This window comes from Salvelinus alpinus, chromosome 2 (assembly GCF_045679555.1).
Source record: "Salvelinus alpinus chromosome 2, SLU_Salpinus.1, whole genome shotgun sequence".
Lineage (NCBI taxonomy): Eukaryota > Metazoa > Chordata > Actinopteri > Salmoniformes > Salmonidae > Salvelinus > Salvelinus alpinus.
The window spans coordinates 22,606,364-22,632,577 of NC_092087.1; the positions used below are offsets into that span (position 1 = coordinate 22,606,364).

Sequence of the window (26,214 nt, forward strand, 5' to 3'; positions counted from 1 at the left end):
ACACACACACTGAAGAGCAATTCTCTGCGTGGGAGGCCAGAGCAGCAGCTGGATATGATGGAAAACCTCCTGCACCCCCCACTGACTTACACCCCACAGGCTGTCCTTGTCACACAGTGACACACGAAGCGCTATTGCCTTGGAAGGTCTTATTCTCTAAGGAACTCAAGGAGAGGGGTCCGTTCATTAATGGTGCACAGCTGTCAAAGTACAATTGGATGAGAGAATATTCTTCACACACAGAGGAATAAGAAGTCACACACTCACATATGCACACATAGTCACATGCACAAGTACACACGCACACACATTTGCACTCACACATGTTGAAGCCATTACTCTGTAGCTTGTTAAGTCATTACTCTGAAGCTTGTTATTTTCTCAACCCGAGAGAAACCAATCTATCCAGAGAGAGCTTTGAGAGATTTGCCACTGGATTGGGCCTTTGGATATAGAGGTTACACGGAAATCCAAAGCATGTGGGGAAGCCTGGTTCAAATCCCCACTCTGTCTAGGTGAAAAATCTGTCAATGTGCCCTTGAGCAAGGCACATAAACCTAATCACTCAGTCACCGGATTAATCAAAAATGCATAGATGATGTGTTACCGATAGTGTCTTTCAAAACTTGCTCGAATCAAAAACCATGGATTGATGGCAGCCTTGTCAGGAAACTGAATGAGAGAGATGCTGCTTATAAACAGGGCAAGGTGACCAGGGTCAATTGTATGGTTAAACAGTAGAAATTTGACCTATGCATATCGATCAAGATCGCGAGACACAAGTATAGGGACAAAGTGGAAGAGAAATTCAGCGGGTCGGACAAAACGCAAATGTGGCCGGGGCTTCTAACGATCACAGATTACAAAAAGAAGGACAATCACGTTGCGGACATCAATGCTGCCCTACCGGACGAGCTAACCATATTTTTCTCATGCTTCGAGCCTAACAACTCTGAGCTACCGAGCAGAGCCCTCGAGCACAACGAGGACTACATGCTTATGGTCCATGGAGGACGTATGTAAGTCATTCAAATGTGTTAACCCTCGCAAGGCTGCCAGCCCAGACAACATCCCTAGCTGTGCCCTCAGAGCATGTGCAGACCAGCTATCTGATGTGTTTTCTGAATTTTAAATCTCTCTCTAGCTCAGGCCACTATCCTCACCTGCTTCAAGATGTCCACTAGCATCTCTGTGCCCAAGAAAGGGAAAGGAGCTGAACTGAATGACTACCGACCCGTAGTTCTCACTTCCGTCATCATGAAGTGCTTCGAGAGGCTAGTCAAAGACCACATCACTTCGATCCTCCCAAACACACTCAACCCTCTCTTTAATTCGCCTACCGCCCCGAAAGATCCACGTACGCTACAATCGCCATTGCACTGCACACTGCCCTCATCCCTCATTTGGGGGCTCCCAAGTGGCGCAGCGGTCTAAGGCACCGCATCTCAGTGCAAGAGGCATTACTACAGACCCTGGTTTGAATCCAGGCTGTATCACATCTGGCTGTGATTGGGAGTCCCATAGGGCGGTGCACAATTGTCCCAGGTTTGGCTGGTGTAGGCCGTCATTGTAAATAAGAATTTGTTCTTAACTGACTTGCCTAGTTAAATAAAGGTTAGATAAAATGTTTATTTATTTAATCCACCTGGACAAAGGGAATGCATATGTGAGGATGCTGTTCATCGACTACATCTCGGCCTTCAATACCATAGTGCCCTCTAAGCTTACCACAAAGCTCACAGCCCTGGGACTGAACTCCTCCCTATGCAACTGAATCCTGGACTTCCTGACGGCCACCCCCAGCTGGTGAAGGTAGGCAACATTACCTCTTCCACACTGATCCTCAACACTGGTACATCCTCAGTCCCCTCCTGTACTCCCTGTGTACCCTCGACTGCGTGGCCTCACACAGTTCCAACTTCATCATCAAGTTCGCTGACGACACGACAGTAGTAGGCCTGATTACCAACAATGACGAGGTAGGCACTCTGACGGCATGGTGCCAGGTAAACACATTACCAACAACCCTCTACGTCAGCAAAACAAAAGAGCTGATTGTGGACTTCAGGAGGAACCAGGCTTGGCACGCCCCCATCATCATCAACAGGGCAGCGGTGGATACGGTCCAAAACGTCAAGAAATTCAGTCTGTCCCCTCCCAGTGTTCTACAGGAGCACCATTGAGAGCATACTGTTTGGCAGCATTACAGCAACTCCACCACACAAGGCTCTACAGATTGTTGTTATTGTTTTATTCACTTCAACTTGCAGTGTTGAAGCTCAGAGATGAAGAATTTCACTGTTTATTTTATCTTTATTTAACTAGGCAAGTCAGTTAAGAACAAATTCTTATTTTCAATGACAGCCTAGGAACAGTGGGTTAACTGCCTTGTTCAGGGGCAGAACAACAGATTTTTACCTTGTCAGCTCAGGGATTTGATCCTGCAACCTTCTGGTTACTAGTCCAACACTCTAACCACTAGGCTAGCTGCAATTACAGCTGTGACTCAGTGCATGTGACTAATAAACTCTAATCTAATCTAAATATAATTGCTCTTGTAAGTTGCTCTGGATAACAGCGTCCGCTAAATGACTCACATGTAAATGTGAAATGTAAGCCTGTAATTTTCCATCAGAATCATGTCTGTAAATCGCAGACAGCTCTGTGCTGCCCATGGGGAGCCCCAGTTGTGCAGACATACTGATGACAATGCAGAACAGCTTTACTCAGCCAGACGGACTGGGAGGAACTGACACGGTCCAAGAGCTTTGACGTGTTCACAGCAGATCCTCTAGATCTGTATTCTATTTCCCCCTCTCTCAAGACAGTGAGTGTTGGCAATTCTACCTTGAAATGGTTGTGTCTATTAAACCTCTTGTGTTATCACTGGTAGGCTACATGAGTATAAAAATAACATGAGAAAAACTGAAACAAACACCAATAGGCAACACTAGATGGTCAGTGTGTATTCCCGTGGTGCTGCTCTCTCCCCATCTTTCTCTCCCAGAGCCCAGAGCACACAGCCCAGCCCCCCCCCCCCTTCCCTCATGGTTCAGTGGGGTTTATTATCAGAAACACAACTGGCAGGCCTTTCACATCATCCCTCCCCACATGGCTGAAGAAACCCTCCCAGAGCCTGGCTGGGCTGGTCTTCATGGCTGGGCTACTGCCACTCTCACCGGAACACTAACGGGTGACACATGCCCCACAGCTCCGCCACTTACACCTAAGATCAAAGCATGGGTCCGGGCAAGGTGGAGGAGGGGGTTGTTTTACACTCTAGTGTCCCCCCACCCTGTCATTGACACCAATACGATATGTCTGTCTGTGGGACTAAATGTGGAAGCACCTGTCCTCTCTGGTGTTGGGCTTAACATAAGCAATAATGCAGCGTAGGTCGACTGTTTCAACTTGACAAGTCCCCCTTCAGATTTTATTGATTTATTTCCCATCTGGATGTGAAGTCAGCTCAGATAACATATGGCACACTGTGGCAGATAACTGTGGCAGATAACACTCTTAGGCCTCACTCCCCCCTATCTGAGTTACCTACTGCAGCCCTCATCCTCCACATACAACACCCGTTCTGCCAGTCACATTCTGTTAAAGGTCCCCAAAGCACACATCCTTGGGTCGCTCCTCTTTTCAGTTCGCTGCAGCTAGCGACTGGAACGAGCTGCAACAAACACTCAAACTGTACCATTTTATCTTCATCTCTTCATTCAAAGACTCAATCATGGACACTCTTACTGACAGTTGTGGCTGCTTCCCGTGATGTATTGTTATCTCAACCTTCTTGCCCTTTGTTCTGTTGTCTGTGCCCAATAATGTTTGTACCATGTTTTGTGCTGCTACTGTACCATGTTGTGCTGCTGCCATGTTGTGTTGCTACCATGTTGTTGTCATGTTGTGTTGCTAGTATATTGTGTTTTCATGTGTTTCTGCCTTGCTATGTTGTTGTCTTAGGTCTCTCTTTATGTAGCATTATGGTGTCTCTCTTGTCGTGATGTGTGTTTTGTCCTATATATTATTATTTTAATTTAATTTATCCCAGCCCCCATCCCCACAGGAGGCCTTTTTCCTTCTGTTAGGCAGTCATTGTAAATAAGAATTTGTTCTAAACTGACTTGGCTAGTTAAATAAAGGTTAAATAAGTAATAAATAGACACAATTCAGTTAGATTGTATGTCATCGAGAGATGCGCAAGACTCAAATTAGATATGCATCAGTGCAGTCACAGTCAAAACTATCCGTCTCAACATTTTGGTGGAAATCCTCAATGGAAAATGAATAAATAAATGGAAACTGGATTGCAGTGGTTTGGAAGTATCCAACAACTTTCAACTGAGAATCCCTGAAGTATCTTACATTATGTGGAATAATTTACCTCATCCATCACGGTTTGGTGAAATACTCTGTGATTAGTTTCCATCTCTCAAAGAAAGAGAGATCTAGAGGGTAGGGAGAGGTGGGGGGCTGGCAGGGCAAAGAGGAAATCCCAGTGCAACCTGAACTTCTTCTACATAGTTCTACATAGTTCTACCAGAGCAGGCTGTTGTAGCAATCCTCCACCCCCTCCATCCTGCCTGTCAACCAACCCCTAACACGATATATTGCAGCACTGTGAACCCCCCCCCCCCCCCCCCCCAACACAGAGAGAGAGAGAGACAGAGAGAGAGAAAGAGAGACATATACAAACTCCAGCAGTTCACTCACAGGCCATTACTCAGCAGTGGGGCGGGGGATCAAAAGCTCAGGGTTCCCCAATGTCTCCCTGCACAGTCCCACTGTGGTTAGGTCTGAGACAGACAGGCACCACTTTTAAACAGAGCCCCCAAATGCCAAAAAAACTCCAGTACACTATACACCAATATTGTACACCAATAGTGCACACACACACACACACACACTCTTCCTGTTTCCCTGCACAAATTCCTTACGGGAGGAAAGTTATCTGTGACACATTGAAGCCTTTCTCTTCCACAGTTTTGCCCGGCTCTTTCTTACATTCCACGGCAGTAATTCTCCACACAGTATTCCTACTATCACTTGTTCATTGAGGGTGCATATGCTCTTCATGTGACTCCAATGAAGACAGCTCTGTAAAAACACTTGACAGAAACACTCATCTCTGTATCCTTGTTTTACAGTAATACTAATTTCCAAATGCTAATTTCAAATCAGAGATTGTTAAATGGGTGCAGTACAGGTCAAAGAAAAAACACTGAAACATTTTGAGGAAAAAGTACAGATGGAAAATACGTTTTTGGATTCAATCTGATTTCCTGTATGTCGTGCTGAGATCTCATGCAAAGTCAGGTCCTCCAAAAGCACAGCAAGGTTTTTCCTGATGAACATAGTGCTATGGTAGTGGCAAGTGTGAGAGGGCAGGGGTGGGGGGTGGGGGGTGGACAAGGCACCTTGCAACAGCTGGTCTGAATTATCCGGAGGGGTCGAGGGTGGCGGGGAAGGGGTGGTGGGTACAGAGACTCCTGGCGCCAAGATCGGGGCAGCAGGTCAGGGAGGATGACGATTACCAAAATACAAACGGGCAGCCGTACCCAGGAGAGCAGGGGGTGTTCATGGCTCAGAGAATCCCAGCTAGAGGCTGGGGAGGCTAGATGACTGCTGCGGTGGAGGGATGGGGACAAGGACAGGGACGGGGGGCTCCTACTCTGACTTCCTATCAGATAACCCCTTCCTTTCCAAATGACAGCCCAAAAGATTGAAAGTGGAAAGACTATTTCTAAGAGTTGCCATTACCCAAACTGGTCAGTTTTATCAGATGAAAAGTTGTGTAGTTCATCAACCATACAGTTAGTGTGATAATGTCACCCACATGTTGTTATTGCCCACACAAGCTTGGCATGTTACTGGTGTGGGATAAAATTGACTGGATGCCTGTTTTCTATTCTTAAGGTGTAATGTAGGTTTTTATAAGAACACATTTACAACATAATTTTCACAAGCTCTGTAGTATGGATCAGAAGCAGGGTTTTGTAAATCTGGTTTATCAATAGAAACCTGGTAACACTGCTGTTTGCAACACACTGTTTGTTTATCTGTCACATGTCTGTCCTCGGGTCATTTGTGATCGACCAGACCAGTCAACTGATTATTGATGTCATGGCAGAGCGTGGATCCCTCTGCTGGCAATTTGTTTATTTGCATCTCCATTAGCTTTTGTAGAAGCAGCAGCTACTCTTGCAGGGGTCCAAAAGCAGTGTACTGCTGCCACAAGCCTTCATCATTACAGTCAGAGAATTCAGAGGTGGAGGAGCCCTATTTGGAGGGATTAGGGTAAGAGTTGAGCCAGGGTTGAAAATTAGTTATGGCTAAACCAGGATGTGGACATGAAGCTAGGGTTAGGGTTATGGCTAAACTGGGGTGTGGACATGAAGCCAGGGTTAGGATTATGGTTAGGGTTATGGCTTGGGTTAGGGTTGAAATGGGGTTGTGACATGAAGTTAGACTTATTTTTTTTTTTTCAGTCCATTGAATGACATTGAATATATGAAATGTACATTTCTGAATTGCACATACTGTATGGGTATTAGGGTTGTAACACTTGCACCTCCATACTTGCTGTAGTTGTGCCGCAGAGCATCATGGGGGTTTGCATGTGTTGTAAATGATCACGTTCTAGATAAATGGTTGGGCTGAATTTCTGTCTTCCGTTTCATCATTATTGATTTGTTATAATAAGGTGGTTTTGAAACCAACAAGATATAACAGTATGGTTGTCTGGTCTACTTTTAGACTACAAGCATCTCAATATTCTCATCACTGTGGTTTCATAAGAAGATCCATACAACACCCCCAAGGAGAACTGTGCTAAATACAAAACATCACTGTCACAAACCAAAATGTGTAATGGATGGATGGATGGATGGATGGATGGATGGATGGACGGACGGATGGATGGGTGTGTGGGTGGATGAATGGATGGTGGGTAATAAAAATAAATATGTGGTTAGCCCCTTGTTGCAATTAGAGGGCGACATTGTTGCTGTAGACGGCAGCATTACTCCAGTAGAGGGCAGCATTGTTGCAGTAGAGGGAAACATTGTTGCAGTAGAGGGCAGCATTGTTGCAGTAGAGGGCAGCATTGTTGCAGTAGAGGGCAGCATTGTTGCAGTAGAGGGAAACATTGTTGCAGTAGAGGGAAACATTGTTGCAGTAGAGGGAAGCATTTCATTTTCAAATTCTTATTTACAATGACGGCCTGCACCGGCCAAACCAGGACGACGCTGGGCCAATTGTGTGCCGCCCTATGGGACTCCCAATCACGGGCGGTTGTGATACAGTCTGCATTGTTGCAGCAGACTGAGTCTACAAAAATGATATTAGCTGTTCAGTCTCCTGCTTTTCTTTCTGCTAACTTGTCATGCGGCTGGCTGCATTCAGAAGTAATCTGTTAGGCTGTATAGTTATTCATTCAAATACAAGTTTGACAAATCATATTAGATAGATTACCTTTCACCTTTCATGCGTCATGCTCTCAACAGGTAAAATAACACATTCAAAGTTCTCCTTGAACAGGACACAAATCTTTACTGTCACTCAAGATTTTTTTTTACCGTAAATGTTTAAAGGATAATGTAATGTGGTATTGTGTGCTATATTGAGTATTGAGACACACTTCTGTCAGTGTCTGTTCAACTGTCTGGCCTGCTGCCAGGAAGTAACACTTCTCAGGATGCCAACTGATCCTAATGTTACACCTCAGGGGATGTGGTGCAGGGCTTCTCCTTCCCCCCAGGAATCCCTTCACCTGCTGCTACTGGCTACTGGGACATCACACAGCTCCTCCAGACCTCTACACACAGAACAGACAGAGTATAGAACAGAGTATAGCTCTGGTAAAGCTTAGATAAATTGTTTACGACTGGCAGAAGCTGAATTATTTCACAGAACCAGGGAAGCAGTGTTGTTGTGATCATTGACAGAATAAAATAGATTGTGTTAAGGTGCCCCCTGCTGGCTAGACTACTAACATGACAGGAGTCAATCTGTCAACCAGTTGTGTTAGTAACATCTCGTGGACAGGTTCTGGGAAGTAACAAACTTTCATGAGAATTTTGCATCTGGAAAACCGAGATTATGTTGTTAATCATCATAGATAGATAGATTACTGTTAGGGTGGCATTAGCTTTAGCAACATTCCTGAAATCCTGGTTGGAGGTTTTCAGGAATTGAGAGGGAATATGCAGGGGAACCTGGAATCCTCCAACCAGGATTTCTAGAAAACCAGGGAATTTTTGGAAAGTTACCAGAATTTTGCAAACCTAATTACTGTAAAGTATTATATCAACCTCCAAAATAGTTAATATGTGCTATCTATTCCAGAATTACATAAAGAGATACTTAACCAGCCTCATCAGTGGGCTGAATTGCCGGGACACACTGATCATCATGGTGTAAAAACTTTCAACCCCTCTGCTTGAAACTGAAATTCACAGTTTGACAACTTTGTTCAGACTGCTGCCACAGGCGCTGGTGTAAATGTACTGTTAGAGTGTGAATACTCACATGCAATCTAATCAGGCAGTCACCATGCAACAATGGAATTGAGCATTTAAGTGACACTTGTAATTTCACGGGACTCCAAACCCACCGATTCGATCTTTATGGATGTGTCTGTCTGCTCTTGAAGTAATTTGTCACTTTAACACATGCACCGCCTCAGACGGTCAGTTGTGTCTGTGTTTGAGCAGTTGCCGTGGGAGACAGGTGCCATTGTCTTATGGTGTGTGTGTGTGTGTGTGTGTGTATGTGCACGCTAGCGTGCATGTGTGGGTGCATATACAAGTATGCGGGAATAGGTCAGGACTTGGAGACTGTGTAAACTGTGAAAGAGACCCTGTGCACCAGTCACACATCCTTGTTGGTTTATGGTTTGACACTGGCCCACTGGCATACTGTCACCAGAGATTTCATATCTCATATCAAAACACCATAGTGGCCAAATCCCTGTCCCAGGTCTGTGTAGCCACCTGTACCCCATGGGCCTGTTTAAAGGATCCACAGGGGCCCCAGAGGCACGCCTGCCTGCTTGTAAAATATGTGGAGATGCGTCTACCCTGACAATGAGATGTCGTATGGTCACATACTGCAGCTCTCACAAGCAGCCAGACAAATAGCCTCCAAGTCTATTGTAGGTCAGGCAGAGCAACTGAAACCAAGGCCCACAGTATAAGACATATTTTTATATGTTAAGCTACTACTAAATCTCCAATATTATGGAGATCATCTTTCGATACTTTCATATTTATGCCCAAAATACACAAGACAAGTTGACAATAACTCAATTGTCATGTAACATGCACAATACCAACAACAAGTGGACTACTCCTTGTTTTGGAACTTTTATAGTGTCCACTGATAACTTGAGTAATATTTGCCTGTACTGTAAGTGTTTGCTTTGCCTTGTTAATCCCTCTCCTCTTCTCTAGTCAGTCTCCGTGCTTAATGGGGAGGCGGGAACAGGCTGTCAGTGGGATCCCAGAGTGCGTTGGATTGTCTGCAGGGCTGTGTTTAGATAAGGCAGCATGCCCATTGTCTCTGATGGGCCGGCGAGGCTGAGGTATGCCTCCATGCTCTGGAAATAGAAAAACAGTTGAGGGCTTCCATACCCCGGGCCTGCTCGGGCAAGGCCGGGCGCACAGACAGAGACTTAACACAATGAAAGAGATACCATTGTTTGAAGACAGGGGGTAATGGCAGAGGTACTGTATCTCAACCAAACGAGTTGCTAAAAGACTGATCATGTTATTGTTGCCTGTGTGGGCAATAGCTGCTCAGTAGGAGGTGGCATGGAGGGAGCTCTAACAGAGGAATGATTGAGGCTTTGGCCTGTGTGACCATCTTTGTGTCTCCTCTCTGATAAATTGATTGCTAAACTTGAGCTTCTACAGTTGATGCCAGCTTTTGTAGACAATCACTGGGCGATTACAGAAAAATGATCACCCAATCAAATATAGAATAGAACATTTACGTCCACCACGGTGTCTGTGCCCCTCGGTTTTGCTTATCTAGAATGGAAAAGTAGTGGATGTTGTATTCTTCTCACTAACAGAAAAGGGGTAAGAGTTTGATCAACAGATCTTACTTTTGTTATTGTGTAATTGTGTGCATGTGTGAGGTGGAGAGAGAGTAAGAGAGAGACAAAGAGCATGTGTGGTGTTTAACACTGCGGAATGTAGTGCACTCGTAAATCTCAATCTCTTTGGATCCCTCTGTCTTAAAACCACATGGCATTCTGTGAACAAAGATCTAAAACAACTGTGGCCCTTCAGAACATCCCAGGTCTGATTCCTGGGATTCAGGTCTTGTCATGATGTCCCAGGTGACTACATTGGCTCTCCACATTGAGATCACCTTACTGTTGGGCCAGTAAACACACAAGCATACAGTCTATAATCAAAATATGGGCATTTTGGTAGAGTATTTTCAGGATGTAAGGAGAGCTGTTGTTTTCAGGACTCAGCTGTTGCATTGGGATGCAGTGTGGGCGGCACTACATAGGCATGCTGGGAAGGTCCATGCTACACTACAGAACATTACATACAGTGTTCTAAAGCAACATCGGTGGACTTTGGGGATTCATCACTCTCATTTGTTCATCATCATGCCAGCTTGTTTTTACTCACACAGTACGCAACACAGCCACCACTACTCTAAAGTGCACAGCAGGTTGGTGGCACCTTAATTTGGGAGAACGGGCTCGTGGTAATGACTGGAGCGAAGTTCGTGGAATGGTAACAAATACATCACGTGGTTTCATTTGAGTCATGCCATTCCATTTGCGCCGTTCCGGCCATTATTATGAGCCGTTCACCCCTCATCAGCCTCCTGTGCTAAACTGTCCTGAAATAGCTCTGGCCTGCTATATCTAACAGATGCCCAAGAAAGTTTAAGCCATCAACGCAACACCTCTCGCCCTCCCATGGCAGGAGATAGTGCTATCAACAAAGATGGCTGCCTCTTAATCCTAGATTCCCATGTAGGACTTTGTTTTCTCCTATCGTCACAATGGAGCCCTGCACTCTCATACATGAGAAGATCTTAACCTTGTAATTTGTGTACTCTCTCTGTTTGTACTGTGTCTTAAAATGAGGAAATAGAAAATGTATCCCAATCACATTTTGGACACTTCTTCAGTACTGCTGTGGCTACAGCACTGGAACATGAAAGTGTGCTACTGTGCCTGTTTAACAATTAGATATTTCTAACAATGAATCCTTTCATTCAGAAATGCTGGAATCTGGCTTTGTCAATTCTGGGACACTTTGAAATGTGTCTTCCGCATTTAACCCAACACCTCTGAATCAGAGAGGTGCGGGGGGCTGCCTTAATCAACATCCACGTATTCGGCGCTCGGGGAACAGTGGGTTAACTGCCTTGCTCAGGGGCATTGGGCACAACATAATCCGAAAAACAATCAAAACAAACTGCAAACGCATCCAACAAGCTTGATGCATCCAACAAGCTTGATGCAGTCATTGCGTGCTAGGAATATGGGACCAAATACCTTTGACTAAATTTAATACACTATAAGTGAATTTCTCCAAATATTTATGACACCTTCAAATGGGGGGACAAGATACATAAAGTGCTTTCATTTCTAAAGGGTAAAACAGATAAGTATGAAAATACCACCAAATAAACATAAAATAAAACATTTGATCTCAAATCCAAAATGCTGGATTTAAGAGCCAGATTGAAAGTTTTAGCTCCACTGTCCAAATAAATCCGCAGGGGAGTGTATATAATAGTGATGAGTGTCTATTCTGTATAATATAGGCCTACCTGACAATTGCTTTCACATGCAAAAATAACTGTAAATAATTGTTAATAAACTATTTAACTGTAAATGACTATGAGTTAACTATTGTGTAATAAGACAATTATTTAGAATAGATTTCAGGATGACACTTTTATAGACCTATCTGCTCAATTGCATTTTCACTTTTTAAACCCCTTGGGTTTACAAATTCGCAGGGACCTTAAGCAGATGATCAATAAAAACGTATTGTGTTTCAGTCTAGCTAATAGCAATTACGCATTTTCATCCTGCATCAAGTAGATTGTGGTTCCACAGCTAACAATGACTCCAACGTGTATAAAAGCACGCTCAATCATATTGTATTTCTGTCTACCACATCTCCATATGTACCCTACATAAAATAACACAGCTATAAAAATAGCCCTCGAGTTAACTCAAAGATTAAAACGTTGCTTTCCTTTTGTGTCAATTGAGACACGGGGTCACCACCAATAGGCGATGGAGGAGGAATATGCTAATTAGGGACGGGTCTACTCTGACAGTGACCTTGAGAAAGACAATAAAACGAGCACAAACCTCTAATAATAGTAATCATGTTGTGTGCACCCTGAGGTCAGTTTACAACTTCCAACTCGTCTGTTTTTTTTGGTGTTGTTTTTTGTCACTACGCACCGGTACCATATCCATGTGTAGTTGTTTCTCATGTTTAATTTTTCATACAATGTATTTATTCTTGCTAAAAAACGTATCTTGATATTTCTGTTCTGCTAAAACAACTTTTTCGTATATTGTCAAGAATGGATATACTCGTTATATTACGCGCGAATTGTAAATGTTGATGTCTTCACTATACATCTACAATGTATAAAATAGTAAAATAAGAAAAACCCTTGAATGAGGAAAAAAATTTAACAAAATAATACAAAGGAGTTTGATAAATCTCTCCTGTCAGTGCGTCGGGTACGTCTGCGTGTGGAGTTGCCAGTGCCATCATGTCCTGCTTTGATGCGAATTAGTTCGGAGGGGCTGGTCCTTTTCTACGAAAAACTGATCTGGAGTTGCTGGCTGCGCAAATCATCTCGTTTGATGGTAAAACGCGAGCATGGGTTCCAGACGAAAAGGAGGCTTACATTGAGGATGAGAACAAGCAGCTCGACGGAGACAATGTTATCGTTGAGAACAAAGATAGAAGAAAGGTGAGTGCTGCGCTCAGGGATTTGACACTACAGTTGACACACAATCAGAAAATACTACCATGCATCAACCCTTCATTTCTTTGCAAGTGTTTATAGATAGAATAAAATACTAATAATATATATAATATAATAATTTATTTTGATACATCACTATGAATTGTTTTTAATAATAAAATGGTATATAGTTTGCAGTGACGGAATATGATATGATAGCAGAATATATATGACAACAGAAGCAGACCTCCCCAGTTCACCCTTGCCCATTGCACCAGTCTCACTGCATTGCCTCTTCCTCCTTCCTCTTCCCAGCTCTACAGTCTCTTACAGTGAAAGAGGAGGACATCCAGCAAATTAATCCTCCTAAGTTTGACATAAAGGACATGGCCATGCTGACACACCTAAACAAGGCCTCTGTGCTCTGTCAATTATCTACAGTACACACCGGCTCATTCAAGGGATTTTCTTAATTTTTTACTATTTTCTACATTGTAGAATAATAGTAAAGACATCAAAACTATGAATAACACATATGGAATCATGTAGAAACCAAAAAAGTGTTAAACAAGTTACCCTTTGCCTTGATGGCAGCTTTGCACACTTGGCATTCTCTCAACCAGCTTCACGAGGTAGTCACCTGGAATGCATTTCAATTAACAGGTGTGCCTTGTTAAAAGTTAATTTATGGAATTTCTTTCCTTCTTAATGCTTTTGAGCCAATCAGTTGTGTTGTGACAAGGTAGGGGTGGTATTATGGCAAGAACAGCTCAAATAAGCAAAGAGAAACAACAGTTTCTTCAAGTGCAGTCACAAAAACCATCAAGCGCTATATGAAACTGGCTCTCATGATGACCACCACAGGAAAGGAAGACCCAGAGTTACCTCTGCTGCAGAGGATACGTTCATTAGAGTTACCAGCCTCAGAAATTGCAGCCCAAATAAATGCTTCACAGAGTTCAAGTAACAGACACATCTCAACTTCAACTGTTCAGAGGAAACTGTGTGAATCAGGCCTTCATGGTTGAATTTCTGCAAAGAAACCACTACTAAAGGACATAAATAATAAGAATATAATTGCTTGGGCAAGGAAACACGCGCAATGGAAATATGTCCTTTGGTCTGATGAGTCCAAATGTGAGATTTTTGGTTCCAACCGCTGCGTCTTTGTGAGACGCAGAGTAGGTGAACAGATGATCTCCTCATGTATGGTTCCCACTGTGAAGCATGGAGGAGGAGTTGTGATGGTGTGGGGGTGCTTTGCTGGGGACAATGTCAGTGATTTATTTAGAATTCAAGGCTCACTTAACCAGCATGGCGACCACAGCATTCTGCAGCGATACGCCATCCCATCTGGTTTGCGTTAGTGGGACTATCATTTGTTTTTCAAAAGAACAATGACCCACACCTCCAGGCTGTGTAAGGGTTATTAGACCAAGAAGGAGAGTAATGGACTAACAAACTCCAGACAGTAATGGAATATGACTTGACTCAATTAAATAAAAATTAAAGCTTTACCAAAATACATGGTGACGTAGCACTACACTACACGTAGCACGTACACAAGCCTTTCGTAACAGCTTACTCAGTATCATATCTGAACAGATCATGAGAATCAGTCCATGCTCATTTAACCTTGAGTTAATTAAGAACAAATTCTTACTTACAATGACAGCCTACCAGGGAAGAGTGGGTTAACTGCCTTGTTCAGGGGCAGAACAACAGGTTTTTACCTTGTCAGCTTGGGGATTTGATCCAGCAGCCTTCAGTTATTGGCTCAATGCTCTAACGATTAGGCTACCTGCCGCCCCACCAATCACATAATTAAATCCATGTCAGAAAGTTTTGTTGTAATTACTGTTACAGTATACCCTGTATAGTTTGCTGATATTTCACATACTGCTACTAAAGCAGAAAGTAAGTTAAATTGTGACGTTCAGCTTGGGAGAAATCTTACAGTATTCAGCATCCAAACATAGCCACTGTTATAGCATTTTTCTACAAAACAATATATACAGTTGAAGTCGGAAGTTTACATACACTTAGGTTGGAGTCATCAAAACTCGTTTTTCAAGCACTCCACAAATTTCTTGTTAATAAACTATAGTTTTGGCAAGTCGGTTAGGACATCTACTTTGTGCATGACACAAGTAATTTTTCCAACAATTGTTACAAGACAGATTATTTCACTTATAATTCACTGTATCACAATTCTAGTGAGTCAGAAGTTTACATATACTTAGTTGACTGTGCCTTTAAACAGCTTGGAAAAGTCCAGAAAATTATGTCATGGCTTTAGAAGCTTCTGATAGGCTAATTGACATAATTTGAGTCGATTGGAGGTGTACCTGTGGATGTATTTCAAGGCCTACCTTCAAACTCAGTGCCTCTTTGCTTAACATCATGGGAAAATCAAAACAAATCAGCCAAGACCTCAGAAAAATAATTGCAGACCCCTACAAGTCTGGTTCATCCTTGGGAGCAATTTCCAAATGTCTGAAGGTACCCTGTTCATCTGTACAAACAATAGTACGCAAGTAAAAACACCATGGGACTACGCAGCCGTCATACCGCTCAGGAAGGAGACGCGTTCTGTCTCCTGGAGATGAACGTACTTTGGTGCGAAAAATGCAAATCAATCCCAGAACAACAGCAAAGGACCTTGTGAAGATGCTGGAGGAAACAGGTACAAAAGTATCTATATCCACAGTAAAACGAGTACTATGTCGACATAACCTGAAAGGCCGCTCAGCAAGGAAGAAGCCACCGCTCCAAAACCGCCATAAAAAAGCTAGACTACTGTTTGCAACTGCACATGGGGACAAAGATCGTACTTTTTGGAGAAATGTCCTCTCGTCTGATGAAACAAAAATAGACTTGATTGGCCATGATGACCATCGTTATGTTTGGAGGAAAAAGGGGGATGCTTGCAAGCCGAAGAACACCATCCCAACCGTGAAGCACGGGGGTGGCAGCATCATGTTGTGGGGATGCTTTGCTGCAGGAGGGACTGGTGCTCTTCACAAAATAGATGGCATCATGAGGAAGTAAAATTATGTGGATATATTCAAGCAACATCTCAAGACATCAGTCAGGAAGTTAATGCTTGGTCACAAATGGGTCTTCCAACTGGACAATGACCCCAAGCATACTTCCAAAGTTGTGGCAAAATGGCTTAAGGACAACAACGTCAAGGTAATGGAGTGGCCATCACAAAGCCCTGACCTCAATCCTATAGAAAATGTCTGGGCAGAACTGAAAAGGCGTGTGCGAGCAAGGAGGCCTACAAACCCGACTCAGTTACACTAGCTCTGTCAGGAGGAATGGGCCAAAATTCACCCAACTTATTGTGCGAAGCTTGTGGAAGGCTACCTGAAACGTTTGACCCAAGTGAAGCAATTTAAAGGCAATGCTACCAAATACTAATTGAATGTATGTTAACTTCTGACACACTGGGAATGTGAAATAAATCATTCTCTCTTCAATTATTCTGAAACGTCACATTCTTAAAACAAAGTGGTGATCCTAACTGACCTAAGACAGGGAATTTTTACTAGGATTAAATGTCAGGAATTGTGAAAAACTGAGTTTAAATGTATTTGGCTAAGGTGTATGTAAACTTCCGACTTCAACTGTATGCACACACACACACAGGGTACACACAGGGTACACAGCTGTCATTCGCATGGGTACTCCCTGTTGCTTGGATAGCAGATTCTATGGTCTGTGATGTGTTGAGTATTTGATTGTTTAAGAACCTATCCCTGCTGGAATGCTAATCACGGAGCTAAATGAACACGAATTAACCTAAATTCACCGTACAGATGCAGTTGATTAATGTCCTTTGACTATGTGGTGGTGTTCGACGCTCTGTACCTTTACCACATACTCGTTCCCCACCTTCACACTGGGGTACAGGAGCCCCTTGATGAGGTCAGCTGAACTGACTTCCATTAGGGAGGAGGCTTTGTCAGCACCTGGACAAACATACAGAAGATGTTCATGATGAGACACACACAAGCATAACAATCTGTTGGTTGGAGGCTACAATGTATATGGTCCTGATCTGGTCTCTATGTATGTCTTGACTATTAGACAATAGTCAGTCCACTTTAGTGCAATGTCTCAAATTGGTAGTCCCCTTTACTTTCAGTGCCTTCAGCCTGTGGAGGAGAGTATCTTTGTCAATCAGAACTCATGTGATTGGGTCAACAAACACTGCAGCACTTTCTGAGTAGTATTGGATTTGATCCTAATTTAACAATAAGTTCTGGTTTCTTCTGAGACATGATCTGATAGTAGATATGGTAGCTCCTCTCCCCAGGTTATTGAAATATCACTCTGGATTTTCCAGAAAATCTAAAAGTAAAAAAAATCATAGTTAAATAAAATAAACAATAAATCATGGGCATACAGTGCATTCGGAAAGTATTCAGACCCCTTGACCTTTTCCACATTTTGTTACGTTAAAGCCTTATTCTAAAATGGATTCAATTGTTTTTTCCCCTCATCAATCTACACACAATACCCTATGATGACACAGCAAAACTTTTTTTTTTTTTTTTTTGAAACAGTCTGTTGTTATCAACATCGTTACAGCCCCACCATTTACATTTTCTTCTCACTCCCTATTTTGATTTTTGATTTAGATTTTCCTCTTTAAACTTTTTATCAATTTTTATAAAAAGTTTAAAGAGGAAAATCTAAATAGGGAGTGAGAAGAAAATGTAAATGGTGGGGCTGTAACGATGTTGATAACAACAGACTGTTTCAAAAAGGAAAGACTTGTAAGACTTGAATGAATAAAAAAAATCATTAAAATAATTGAAAGATAACAAGCAGTAACAAAAGAGGGCTGTACACATGACAAATAAGAGCAGACTTTGAGCCACAAAGGACAGTAAGAATGAAAATGTACATTCACTTTTTAGATGCTCAATGATGGAGTATGACCAAGACACCATAAAGGAATAGGGAAAACATTGAGTGAGTTCTTATGACAAAAAAACACCAAAACATTTTTAAAAGGGGGAGGGAAACAAAATTCGGAATGCCATATTGACCTTACTCCTTTTTTAGCAGCTGCTTCCCCAAAAGCTGCTACAGTGGCAAAATACTGAATGACACATTTGGGGTTGGCAGTTTTGCCAGCACCAGATTCTCCGCTATAGGAGTGTGGGAAAAGTATTGGTAAGTAAGGAAGAGTGTGTATAAAACAGGTTAAAAAAATGCACAAATCAAGAAAATTACGCCTTAAACTGCAGTCAAAGAAAAAATACCAGAATGTTCTCTCTGAACCAAAAACGAGTACCAAAAAAACTCCTGTTTTCACATCTTGAGATGTAACATAAAAATTATATATATATATATAGTGGCGTACAGCAGGTCAGCCACCAGGGGAAGACTCGTCGAGGCCTGGTAACAGATGGAGTATACATCACGAGGCGGTGGCTCCATCTACTGGACGTGCCAGGTCTTGACGGGCTCTCCGGACAGGACTAATTGGGGCTGATTGGGAGGTGGTGAGTAATCAAGTGCGGAATGCTCACCAGCTGTGCAAGGCCCATAAAGCTGCCAGAAGGGCAGCATACAGGGAGGACTGGGGGAAGTAAGGTGACTTCTGTGTAGTTGGAGACGGTGCCCGAGGGAGTTTGTGTGCAAAACAGGATACAGCAAGAACCGGAGCCCAGAAGACGGTATCCCGGAGAGGCTCTCATGGGGGAGACCTATCCTTTTCTTCTGATTTATTATTTAATAAACACCCTTGAAACCGAGCTAATCATACTCTGTCCGTGTCTGATCTGTGTAAAACGTCTTGACCAAACCCCCTGGTCTGCCAAAATATATATACAGTTGAAGTCAGAAGTTTACATACATAACTTTGGAAGTATGCTTGGGGTCATTGTCCATTTGGTAGACCCATTTGCGACCAAGCTTTAACTTCCTGACTGATGTCTTGAGATGTTGCTTCAATATATCCACATAATTTTACTTCCTCATGATGCCATCTATTTTGTGAAGTGCACCAGTCCCTCCTGCAGCAAAGCGCTGCCACCCCCGTGCTTCACGGTTGGGATGGTGTTCTTCGGCTTGCAAGCCTCCCCCTTTTTCCTCCAAACATAACAATGGTCATTATGGCCAAACAGTTCTATTTTTGTTTCATCAGACCAGAGGACATTTCTCCAAAAAGTACAAACTTTGTCCCCATGTGCAGTTGCAAACCGTAGTCTGGCTTTTTTATGGCGGTTCTGGAGCAGTGGCTTCTTCCTTGCTGAGCGGCCTTTCAGGTTATGACGATATAGGACTCGTTTTACTGTGGATATAGATACTTTTGTACCTGTTTCCTCCAGCATCTTCACAAGGTCCTTTGCTGATGTTCTGGGATTGATTTGCACTTTTCGCACCAAAGTACGTTCATCTCCAGGAGACAGAACGCGTCTCCTTCCTGAGCGGGATGACGGCTGTGAGGTCCCATGGTATTTATACTTGCGTACTATTCTTTGTACAGATAAACGGGGTACCTTCAGGCGTTTGGAAATTGCTCCCAAGGATGAACCAGACTTGTGGAGGTCTACAATTATTTTTATGAGGTCTTGGCTGATTTGTTTTGATTTTCCCATGATGGCAAGCAAAGAGGCACTGAGTTTGAAGGTAGGCCTTGAAATACATCCACAGGTACACCTGCAATTGACTCAAATTATGTAAATTAGCCTATCAGAAGCTTCTAAAGCCATGACATAATTTTCTGGAATTTTCCAAGCTGTTTAAAGGCACAGTCAACTAAGTATATGTAAACTTCTGACTCACTAGAATTGTGATACAGTGAATTATAAGTGAAATAATCTGTCTTGTAACAATTGTTGGAAAAATTACTTGTGTCATGCACAAAGTAGATGTCCTAACCGACTTGCCAAAACTATAGTTTGTTAACAAGAAATTTGTGGAGTGGTTGAAAAACGAGTATTAGTGACTCCAACCTAAGTGTATGTAAACTTCTGACTTCAACTGTATATGGTTGGGTGCTGTAGGTTAACTATTCCGTTGAAGCTCTAGCCAAAGCCACTTATAGTCGCATGTTGACATGGCTGGTGGGACGCATTAACAAGACCTTGTACACATCCCTGCCTTGCCAGTTCTTCATAGGAGTGCTGGAAATAGCTGGCTTTGATCTTTGATGTAGGTCTATCCACGCCACAGTTTTCACAGGGTGATATCTTTTGAGGCAATTCACAAACAAACATCTTTCTACCTGGATCTTTCACTGCTAGTTAGCAGAAAACAGACGGTTCGTCATTTGGGTGTGGTCTGTTAATGTTTACATAATTTTTAAGCTTCATATCACAAGACTAAAATCTGAAGTGCTTTATGCATTCTTAAAATCCAAGGATTTTATTCCACTCTATATGTAGGCCGTCATTGTACATAATAATTTGTTCTTAGCTGACTTGCCTAGTTAAATAAAGGTTAAATAAAAAATATATATACAAAAATATGCTTATTCTGAACCCATGTCCCTTTCATTTCAGCTCAACAGCTTTAAGCAGCTGTGCATCAACTTCCCCAATGGGAATCTGCAACAGTATTTCAACCACCACATGTTCATCCTGGAGCAGGAGGAGTACAAACAGGAGGGCATTGAGTGGACCTTCATGGACTTCGGGCTCAACCTACAGGCTGGCATTGACCTCATAGAGAATGTATGGGGAACAACCACTTCTCAAAAACATTGCACTGACATCCCACCTCAGATGAGGTATTGAACCTAAGGATGTGTTTGCTTGCTGATATGTTTTATGATAAGAACCTGTATCTGTTTGCAGGATTTGTTTTATGTATTGTAATGTGTTTGATTGCATGATGCATCTCAGATTCACTATCTGTACTGTATGTTAAGTTGAGCCTTGTTTCTCCAGCCCATGTGGGATCATGTCCATCCTTGAAGATGAGTGCATGTCACAGGAAGGCCAAAAAGATCATCAAGGACAACAACCACCCGAGCCACTGCCTGTTCACCCCGCTACCATCCAGAAGGCGAGGTCAGTACAAGGGCATCAAAGCTGGGACTGAGAGACTGAAAAATAGCTTCTATCTCAAGGCCATCAGACTGTTAAACAGCCATCACTAACACAGTGAGGCTGCTGCCTACATACAAATCATTAGCTACTTTAATAAATGGATCACTAGTCACTTTAATAATTCCACTTGAATGTTTACATATCTTGCATTACTCATCTCATATGTATATGCTGTATTTTATACCATCTATTGCATCTTGCCTATGCCACTCGGTCATTGCTCATCCATATATTTATATGTATATATTCTTATTCCATTCCTTTACTTAGATTTGTGTGTATTAGGTAGTTGTTGTGCAATTGTTAGATCACTTGTTAGATATTGCTGCACTGTCGGAACTAGAAGCACAAGCGTTTCGCTACACTCACAATAACATCTGCTAACCATGTGTATGTGACCAATAAAAATTTATTGAATTTGTTCCCCAAGGCGACAGACAACAGCTTTAAAGCCAAGTTATACGACAACCATATTGGAAAGTCAGCTAACTTCCAGAAGCCACAACCTGATAAGAAGCGCAAGTACGAGGCACACTATGAGATGATGCACCACGCTGAAGTGGTAAGTATGTAACAATGGTATACTATTGTATTACTTTAGATAGTGTTATTTGATATAACTTTCATAATGACATGTCTTAGCGAAGTAATAATATTTTTTTCAATTGAAGTTTATTGTTTCTTAACAATACAATTGGTACAAAGCAATCAAATGTATTTATAAAGCCATTTTAACATCAGCAGATGTCAAAATGCTTATACAGAATCCCAGCCTAAAACCCCAAGCAGCAATCAATGCAGACAAACAGTATAGGTTTCATTTTTCACCCACAACTCTCAATATGACTCTTTTGGTAGTAGTTAGAGCAACTTTTAGCCACATGAGCTTCCCAATCCATCAATATCAGTGATATTCAGTAAAAGCAGAGCAGGATTTTGTGGTACCCCGAGTATCTCATTTCTATACCAGAAAACCATGTGTCCTCCTATTTTCGATTTAGGGTGCATAGTAATTATCTTGTGCTCCATATGAAAACAGAAACTATTAAGACGTTAATGGTTGACTTCATCCTGACACTCCAGGTACCGTACAACATCATTGGCTGCTTGGATAAAACAATGACCTGTTGAATAAGACGGTGGTGTTGTGCTTCCAGAAGCCCTCCAACAAGCTGCTGGCCTGCCTCTATAAGAACTATGTTGGCTCTGACTCAGACCAAATGACTGGAGGCAAGGAGAAGAGGAAGAAGGATGCCTCGTCCCAGTGTGTCACAGCTACATAAGGTGAGAGGGACAACTTTGTCTGTTGGTAAGTTGCTCGCAAAGTATATCATATAGCTAATATAATGCAATCATGCTAGTTTATACTTTATCTAGTAGACAGTGAAACTATACAAGTATTACAGTTTAATAAACAAGCAGAAAGGACATAGCTAGTTAGGCAGTGAAGCTGATTCTACATTGAGAGATAATCTATCCAGTGCTGAGAAGGAGACAGTTAAGACTTGTAGTGATGTTTAGGGAAATTATCACATGAACATCACTTTAAGTCTCTGCTGGCTCCACTCTCATATGCATCACATACTGTTTCCTCCTTGAAGTCAATGGAAGAGCTTCAGCTGTGCACAACAACTGAAGGAGAGCATATTTTCATTAACTGCAGCAAGAACTTAGATATTGACTAGTTTATTTTGAAAACACTATATCCACACATTTTTCTCATTTGTGTTTATTCATCAGAAAGTATTGCTTATGGGTACCTTCATGTGTTTGTAAAATATTCTTATTCTCAGACTTTTAATTAATAGATTTTAGATGTGTATGAAAATGTGTTTTTTGCAAAACGCTATATATCCATTGTTTAGCTGAAATGGAATGTTTGTATCCTGTATATTTGACTGTGATATGTGGTTGTCTCACCTAGATTATCAGGAATCAAGGTAAGACCCAAGTGCAGGGGCAAGCAAACGACAGGTCAAGGCAGGCAGGGGTTGATAATCCAGAGTAGAGGCCAAGGTACAAGACGACAGGCAGGCTCAGGTCAGGCAGAGGTCGGTAATCCAGAGGTGGAGCAAAGGTATAGGACGGCAGGCAGGCTCAGGGTCAGAGAGGCAGTGGTCAGGTGTGCGGGTACAGGGTCAGGACAGGCAAGGGTCAAAAACCAGGAGGACGAGAAAAAGAGACTGGGGAAAAACAGGAGCTGAGACAAAACGCTGGTAGGCTTGAACAAACAAGACAAGACGAACTACCCAGGGGATAAGTGGGGAAGATGGGCGACACCTGGAGGGGGTGGAGACAAGCACAAGGACAGGTGAAACAGATCAGGGCGTGACATAGATAAATGCACTTACTTTATGTCGCTCTGAATAAGAATCTGAACAAGCTGATGACTAACCTCTGCTGCACTCACTTTGTCCTTAGCCTTATCCCCAACGAGACCAAGACTCCAGGTACAGCATTCAACTGAGATCCAATGAATTCTGAGTGCCTAGGAAATCGTAGGAACATATGTTATTTACTGTAAGTGCTCCAGAGAGCGTTTTCTCTCTGATTGATAACCCCCTCTCCCCCGGTCCTCTGCAGTGATCATGGATGCCTTCTTGAAGCTGCACCAGCTTCGCTGGAACGGGTTGCTGGAGGGTGTCAGGAACTGCAGGAAGAGATTTCCAAACCACATAATCTATGCAGAGTTCAAACAGTGGTGAGTGTGATGACACACTTTCATTCCCACAACACACATATAAAAATAAAATTGGAATAAATCATATACAATGTTTTCTTTTTACTCACAGCTATCGCATCCTGAACCCACATGCCATCCCTGATGATGCGTTTGTGGACAGCAGGAAAGCAACAGAGAAACTGCTCGGGTCCCTCGAGGTCGACCACAACCAGTACAAGTTTGGACACACTAAGGTAGAAGGCTGAGGCTTTACATGTGTGTTTGGTCAATTAATCACATAAACACACATTGGATCTATAGGCAAATGAAGTTGTATAGTGGCTTGCTAAAGTATTCCCCCCTTGTCATTTTTCCTATTTTGTTGCCTTACAACCTGGAAATAAAATATATTTTTTGTGGGGGTTTGTATCATTTGACTTACACAACATGACTACCACTTTGAAGATGCAAAATATTTTGTGAAAAAAAAACAAGAAATAACACAAAACAGAACTTGAGCGTGCATAACTATTCAGCCCCCCAAAGTCAATACTTTGTAGAGGCACCTTTTGTAGCAATTACAGCTGCAAGTCTCTTGGGGTATGTCTCTATAAGCTTGGCACATCTAGCCAATGGGATTTTTGCCCATTCTTCAAGGCAAAACTGCTTCAGCTCCTTGAAGTTGGATGGGTTCCGCTGGTGTACAGCAATATTTAAGTCATACCACAGATTCTCAATTGGATTGAGGTCTGGGCTTTGACTAGGCCATTCCAAGTCATTTAAATGTTTCCCCTTAAACCACTCAAGTGTTGCTTTAACAGTATGCTTAGGGTCATTGTCCTGTTGGAAGGTGAACCTCCATCCCAGTCTCAAATCTCTGGAAGACTCAAATATGTTTCCCTCAAGAATTTCCCTGTATTTAGCGCCATCCATCATTCCTTCAATTGTGACCAGTATCCCAGTCCCTGCTTATGAAAAACATCCCCACAGCATGATGCTGCCACCACCATGCTTCACTGTGGGGATGGTGTTCTTGGGGTGATGAGAGGTGTTGGGTTTGCGCCAGACAGTGTTTTCCTTGATGGCCTAAAAGCTACATTTTAGTCTCCTCTGACCAGAGTACCTTCTTCCATATGTTTGGGGAGTCTCCCACATTGCCTTTTTGCGAACACCAAAGGTGTTTGCTTATTTTTTTCTGGCCACTCTTCCATAAATCCCAGCTCTGTGGAGTGTACAGCTTAAAGTGGTCCTATGGACAGATACTCTAATCTCTGCTTTGCAGCGCCTTCAGGGTTATCTTTGGTCTTTTTGTTTCCTCTCTGATTAATGCCCTCCTTGCCTGGTCCGTGAGTTTTGGTGGCTGGCCCTCTCTTGGCATTTTCTTTCCATCTTTTAATAATGGATTTAAATGTTGCTCCGTGGGATGTTCAAAGTTTCTGATATTTTTTTTAACCCTGATCTGTACTTCTCCACAATTTTGTCCCTGACCTGTTTAGAGAGCTCCTTGGTCTTCATGGTGCTACTTGTTTGGTGGTACCCCTTGCTTAGTGGTGTTGCAGACCGGGAATCTTTCAGAACAGGTGTATATATACTGAGACCGTGATACTTAAATAAAGTCCACCTGTGTACAATCTAAATAATTATGTGACTTCTGATGGTAATTGTTTGCACCAGCTCTTATTTAGGGGCTTAATAGCAAAGGGGTGAATACATATGCACGCACCACTTTTCCATTATTTTCTTTTTGAAACAAGTAATTTTCTTAATTTCACTTCACCAATTTGGACTATTTTGTGTATGTCCATTACATGAAATCCAAATAAAAATCCATTTAAATTACAGGTTGTAATACAACAAAATAGAAAAACGCCAAGGGGGATGAATACTTTTGCAAGGCACAGTATGTGATCTTCCTGACTGGGTCTGGATGGGGTTCTCCTTCTCTAGGTGTTATTTAACACATTTAAGGCAGGTCTGCTGGGGCAGCTGGAGGAGATGAAGGATGAGCGTCTAGCCAAGGTCCTCACGCTGCTCCAGGCTGTCAGCTGAGGATAGAGCTCCAGAATGGGATGGCCAGAAGGTAACAGATCATGGCTTAATTTGATTTGATAATGTCAAGTGCTCTAGTAAAGTACCTAAATGAAGTCAGTTGTCCTAGAATATTGGGGAGGTACTGTATTATCTCTTTGGAGTGCAGGAGTGTTGTCAGGAGTGTTAGAAGTGTGTGTGAGGCGTGTGCTTGTCCATGTATGGTTGCCTTGCAAGTGTGTGGCCCCCATGTTAATATTGAACCCATTCCCCCCTCGCTCACACACATTCCTCCCCACCCCTCTCTGCTCTCCCTAAATTAAACAATGCTGATGGTGTCCTTAGAGCCAGGTGGCGACATGTGTCAAGTAGCAGCTGCTCGGGCCCACCCTAAAAGTACCCCCGCCTGCCCCGTGGCCCCTAGCCGCTTTTGTTCCAGGCGCCTGCAGTTCTAAGTGAGCACATAGAAGG

The 26,214-nt window shown here is 42.6% G+C and overlaps 1 long non-coding RNA gene and 1 pseudogene across 1 annotated transcript; both read left to right on the top strand.

Annotated features, from left to right (window-relative positions):
• Positions 1-12,280: 12,280 nt before the first annotated feature.
• On the top strand, positions 12,281-13,387 carry LOC139557117 (uncharacterized). Its single transcript, XR_011671338.1, has 2 exons — positions 12,281-12,984; positions 13,294-13,387. It is a non-coding gene; the product is annotated as an uncharacterized lncRNA (long non-coding RNA).
• Positions 13,388-19,432: 6,045 nt separating this feature from the next.
• LOC139540649 (myosin-7-like) lies at positions 19,433-26,198 on the top strand (annotated as a pseudogene).
• The last annotated feature ends 16 nt before the right edge of the window (positions 26,199-26,214 follow it).